Genomic DNA, 6,203 nt, shown 5'->3' on the forward strand with positions numbered 1-6,203 from the left:
TGCCTCTTCCCATCGTATTTAGAGTGTGCTCTGTTCCACTAGCCTCTGCTGCCCCTTGGCTCAGGTGGGCACGGCCTCGTTCCATGGTGACCGTTTCTCACCTCGCTACTCTTTGTCTCTGGGACAGTCTTTTACACTAACAGCCATCTTTTATGTGACACTTCATGGCACAGGTCCGATGGTGCCACTCACCCGTGGAGGATCCCCCAGGACCACATATCCCACCAATGCGAGTGGGTGTGTGGCTGGTGGAGCCCCTGGCTGGCACCGTCCCTGCTTCCCCAGGCTTGCATCCCAGAGCATCATTTCCATAGAGCTGGACAGGACACAAGCTGGGCAGCATCCGCTCCATGGTGTGTGACTTCTCCTTCTCTGGTTGCACCCAGCTCTGTGCCCCTCCCACAGGCTTCACCCATCTGGCTCCTTCTGTTTCCCAGGCACAGCCAGGGCTGGCTTCTCCCCAGCATAGTGCAGGGTGCTCCGCCAACAGCATTCCTTACTATAACTTGGGGATACAGCTCTTTCTCCCTGGGCCCTTGGTGGACCTTGCCCTTGCTCAGTGAGTGCGGGTGCCGTGAGCAGAAGGCAGATGGCAATGGCCTCTTGTCCACCCTCATGGCAACCCAGTCACCACCTAGTCCTGCCACTATTGGAGAGCTCAGTAAACTGAGGCCCTGAGGGGTTGAATAACTTGCCCAAGTTCATGCAACTGAAGTATAGCTGCAAAGCCTCTAGAACATTCTGCAGAGAGTAGAGAGGTAGGCCTGGCTGCACTGAGAGGCCAGGGAGGGACAGCCACAATGCCAAGGGTGAAAAGCCCAGTTGGGGAAAGAAATTACCAAGAGCTGTGGTTGGTTTAGCAGATGTGCACAGGGTCAGAGTTGTGTTGGAGGAGATCTGCTCTAGCTCCAAGATGTTGGACAGTCTGGACAAACCAGCAGAGAGAACTGAGACACATAGTAGGGTATACCTTCCAAAACCCCTGGTGGATGCCTGGAATAACAGACTGTACTCACCCTTATATACCAGCACTGTGATACTATAATAGACTCTCTAATAACCAAGATGGCAATGATATGATTACTGGGCAGGTAGCATACACTGTGTGGATACTCTGCACAAAGGGTTGATTCTTATCCTGGGTTGGACACAGCGAGATGATGCCAGATTATATCGTGCTGCTCAGAACAGCATGTGATTTAAAACTTATGAATTGCTTATTTCTAGAATTTTTCGTTTAATATTTTGGGGTTGCAATTGACCATGGGTAACTGCAACTGAGGAAGTGAGACCATGGATAAGGGGTGTTATGGTTTGAATCTGAAATGTCCCTTAAAAGCTCATGAGTTGAAGTTTTGGTCCCTGATGCGGCAGAGTTCAGGGGTGGAGCTTTTGGAAAGTGATTGGCTCATGAGGGCTCTGACCTCATCTGGGGATTAACAGTTTAATGGCAGTATTGGAAGGTACTATGGGAGGTGGGACTTAGCTGGAGCAGTGGGTCTTAGGGACATGCCCTTGAGGACTACATCTCATTCCTGGCACTTTCCTCTTTATCTGCTTCCTGCTGCCATGAGATGAGCAGCTGTGCTTTGTAGCACCCATCCACCATGATGCTCCTGCCTCGCTGCAGGCCTGTGTGCAACAGAGCCAGTGGACCATGGGCCAAAACCTCTGCAACTGTGAGCCAAAGTAAATGGCTCCTCCTTCAGGTTGTTTTTCTAGAGCATTTTGTCACAGTGAGTAAAATCCTAACACGAGGCGGGGCCGTGGGGGACTGCTGTATTTCAGAAGTGGACCTGGAGGGACTTGGAGTGTGATGTGATGTGAGGTGGACATCAAGATCTGATCTGGGGGTTGGGTCCCATTGCTAGGGAGGAGGAAACACCAGAGATGAGTCCTGCCGGATGGCAGGTCAGGGGGGTGAGGGGACCACACTCACCCCGATACAGGGGTTGGATGGCAGCAGCCGGAGCTGCCAGGGCAATCTGGGTTCCTGCGATAGTGTCAGTGGTAGAGGCCACAGAGGGATTTGCTGAGCAGAGTGTGCAGGGTCACAAGAGGGCCCCGAGCAGAGGCTGGGATCGCAGCAGAATGGGAGAGCGTGGGCAGCAGGGACAGGCAGCTCATGATGTGCTCACCCGGCTGCCTGTCCCTGCCAGTGAAGACTCTGTCCTTTTTTTCTTTTTAAAAAGTCCAACAAAATGAGCTTCTCCTATGAGGGACGCTTTCCCGCCTCACTTGTCTGCAAGGGGGCAGTCACAGAGGGCCCTTGCCTGCTGGCTTCTCCTCTTATCGCCTTGGGTCCTTTATGGGACTGGTGTCCCAGCTCCCTCAAGGCCCCTTTAGCTTCTGGGGAAGGAGCTGTGGCTCTTCTTTCTGTGTCTCCATCGAGGGGTGGATCGGCCCTCACTGGCTTGATTTAGGGCTGCCCTGGCTCCCCTTTCAGAAGCACCGCGCTTTACTAGCAGCGCTTCTCCACTCACCCGGGGAGGGGAGTGGGACATGCCCTCCTCTCCCTCTCTCCAAACCAGAGGTAGATAGGCCTTTTCTATAAAGGACCCGATGTTTGGGTTTCATAGGTCACAGAGTCTCCGTCATATAACTCAAAGCTGAAGAAACAGCCCCAGTTGATGTGTAAAGGAACAAATGTGATTATGTTTCAATAAAACTTTATTTAGAAGAACAAGTGGAGGGCCAGGTTTGGCCCGTGGGCTGCAGTTTGCTGTTCTTACTCTAGTCTACTCCAATCATTCCTCATCTTGGTGGAGGGAAAGAGGTGGCGTTGGGTGGGGCAGGGAGGAGAAGGAGACCTTCCTGGAGTGTGATCTGCTCAGTTGCTCATTTTTTTTTCTCTTAGGAGCCACGCACAGGGCTGTCCTCTTACTACTTTGCTGGCCATGATTCTGAGCTCTGTTAGCTCTACATCCGACCTGTGTTTTCTCTCAAACTGAAAACTCCGTCTCTTGGCTCTTCTTTCTGCCCCTCTCCCTTCAATTTTTTTTTCCCAGTGACTTCCTGAACTGAGCATGAGATAAGACCCTGCATCCTCCTGTATGAAGAGAGTAGTCCTTTCAGTTAACGAAGGGCTGGGAACACTAGGTAAGGTTCTGTAACTCAGGAAGTCTGTGGTGAGGGTCCTGTGTGCTGGGCACTGGTGGCACCTAGGTGACTCTCACTGTCCCTGTCCTCAGGTGTGGAGTGAAGGTTGAGGTCTGTGGTCCTTCCTTTCCTGGGCTTTGGCTTTGAGCCCCAAACTTGGTGAACCCCTCGGCACCTTGTTTCTTCTCCTTGTCTCTATTTTAAATCAAATGCACATAGTACCTGTTTTCTCCTCTTCTGTTGTACAACTGCCCCCAGCAGCCACCATAGGCCAGGCAGCCGGGCAGGTGACCACTTCCACTGCGGGAAAAGGGCCCCTCCCAGCTCCATCACCAAAGCATCTTTCACTTACCTTAACAAGGAGTCCAAATTTCCTCTTCTTCCTCCGTGGGGTGAAAGCTTATCTCCAGATGGCCCCCTGGTAAATGCAAATAAATATCCTACCATGAAAGAAGTAGGACCGTTGACTATATGCCTAACGTGCCAACCATTGGAGCAATTTAACTTATTTTTCTAACAGTCTCCATGCCATCAGATGAGAAATTGAAGCTCGGTGTTAAATGCTTTGCCCGAAGGACAGGCTCAGGGATGGATTCGAACCCAGGTCTCTCGAGTGTGCTCTCTGCAGGAGCCCTGCTGGTGCCCCACCCCTGACAGCATGGACTGCCTGAGGGGGCAGCACTGTTCTTAGGAGCAGAGAAGGGGACAGTGAATCGAGTGACCCCATCAGGAGGGATGTAGGGGCCAAGGGGTTGAGTACATCATTCTTTGCAAGAGACAGAGGTGGGGTAGGACTGGAGGATCTGCAGAAGGGGACAGAGAGCAGCAGCCCAGGGTCACTGGAGCCTCCTGGGAGTGAGCAGGAGGGTCACGACCAGAGGCAGTGTGTGTGGGAGAACAAGGAGACGCGGGGTTCCTTCTTGGACTCTCCCCTCTGCCACCCCTGTAGCCTCTCGCCCAGTGACAGGGCTGAAAGGGACGGGCGCCCTTCCAAGCTGGTTCTTGGCTCATGCCCTCCACCCTCGCCTGGAGGGGCCTGTGATCACTGAGCTTCCAGGTAGGCTGAGAAGTCAGCTCGATGGGAAACTGTTCTCAAGTATGTTGGGAGGGGCACGTGGAGAGCAGGCTGGCAGACAAAGGCCTATTGACGGTTTTGTTTGTAATGCAGGCGGAGGAAGGATGCGGCAGAGCAGACCTGGGGTCTGTGCCGAGGGTTTTGAGATGGGGGAGGGAAGAGTGCCTCCAGGGCCCAATTCTAATGTGAACATCAGCCTTCTGCCCAGGCTGCTGTGAGAGGGTCCCCAGCCAGCCACCCAGGGCTCTGGGCATGTGCTTTGTGCTCCTCTGGAGCCTGTGAGACCAGGCCTCGTCTGGCCCAGCTGTATACTGGCCCTGGTGGGGGCATAGGGCCGAGAGGGTGTGCAGGGTGGAATTTACAGGGTCTCAGAGAGGGAGCAGGGGGCAGGAAAAAGCAATAGTTTGGGTCTCTTCTTCTCCTTCTTCTTCTTCTTCTTCTTCATACCAGGGATTGAACCCAAGGGGGTTTAACCACTGAGCCCCATCCTCAGCCCATTTTACATTTTATTTAGAGACAGGGGCTCACTGAGTTGCTTAGCATCTCACTAAGTTGCTGAGGCTGGCGATCTTCCTGCCTCAGCCTCCCGAGCCACTGGGATTACAGATGTGCGCCACTGCACCTGGGTCTGGGTTTCTTCTTCTCTGGGGGTTCAGGCGTGGTTGGGCACAGGCAAACCAGCCCCACCAGCATCCCGCTGTTGCCCGGACTCCTCCAGGCAGGTCCTGCTGGTCACTCCCACTTTCTGGATGAAAAAGCAGAGCCACAGGAAAGTTAAATCTCCCAGTGTCACGGAGCAGGGAATGGTAAGGTGAGGCTGGGGCTGTTGGAGTTTGGTTGGGGACCACCTGGCCTGACCTGACTGTCTCTAGGGTGTGAGTCCCCAGGTGCTCAGAGAATGCTGGTCCCATGCGACCACACCAGCAGCAGCAGGAGCCTTTCCTGCACCCCACAGTGTAGGAGCCGTGTCCAAGTGTCAGGCCTACGGGCCTGCTTCTGAGCAGGTCTACAGAGTTCAAAGCCATCGGGATGTTTTCCGTTTCCTGCACACCTCCGGCCTGCCATTTACAGCCTCATTAGCTCCCTGGGCCTGCCAAGACTCGGGCTGCCTGACTGCAGCTCTCCCAGCCTTGAACCTCCGTTTGCCAGCCTCTCTGCGTGGGCTGGGGGAATGGTGGGTGGTGGATGTTTCGGGTTGAACTTTGCACACTAAAATCAGAGGTGGCTGAAACATGGCTCTGGGAGGTCCCTTTAAGGCTCTCATCTTCTCTGTCCCAGGACAAAACAATGTCTATGCCCAAAGAGGTCCATGCTGGAGCCCACCACACCTGGGTCTTGCTGAGCAGTAGCGAGTCTGTACACTCAAGCAACTGAAGGAGAAGGGTTAGGCTTCAAGGCAAACGGGGAATGAATGAGCGTCTGTTCTCCAACCTGACCACATGTGTTGGAGGCAAACAGACACCTCGCTTTCGCCCTGTAAACACACCTTGTGCAGGTAGATGCTTGTCTGCTCCCCTCGCCTGCATGGGAGCAAGTGATGCCCTTCGCATGCCCTGGCATCGTTAGATCCCTGCTGCTCAAAGGACGTTGCAACTTCGAAGCGGCTCCCCATGTTCTTTCCAGCAGGGGTGAAATGATCCATCAGCAAGACCTGGGCCCTCACCAGAGCCTGGCACGGCCCCCCGGGAAGGCAGGTCACCATTGAGCAATACCGACACAGTCTAGCATTCATTTCCAGATGCCTCTGGGGCTCAATTGTTTTCTTCCTCCCTCCCTCCCCGGCCCTCCCTCCCTCCCCATAGTCAGATTTTGCAAGATCCGCACAACACATGTGTATGGATCCGCGTCTCCTAAGTCATTCGGATCCATCAGTGCCGTGTTGCTTCTGCTGTCTCAGGCGCTGATGGTTTTCATCAGCTGCGCAAGACAGAGCCTCCGGACAAAAGCTACAAGTTATTAGCAACCCTCACGTGGCCTCCCTGTGGGCCTTTGTTTTCTTAGAGTGGGCTAGATGGGCAGCGCAACCCTC

The sequence above is a fragment of the Spermophilus citellus genome (genome assembly GCF_964194105.1).
Source record: "Spermophilus citellus genome assembly, chromosome: 11".
Classification (NCBI taxonomy): Eukaryota; Metazoa; Chordata; class Mammalia; order Rodentia; family Sciuridae; genus Spermophilus; species Spermophilus citellus.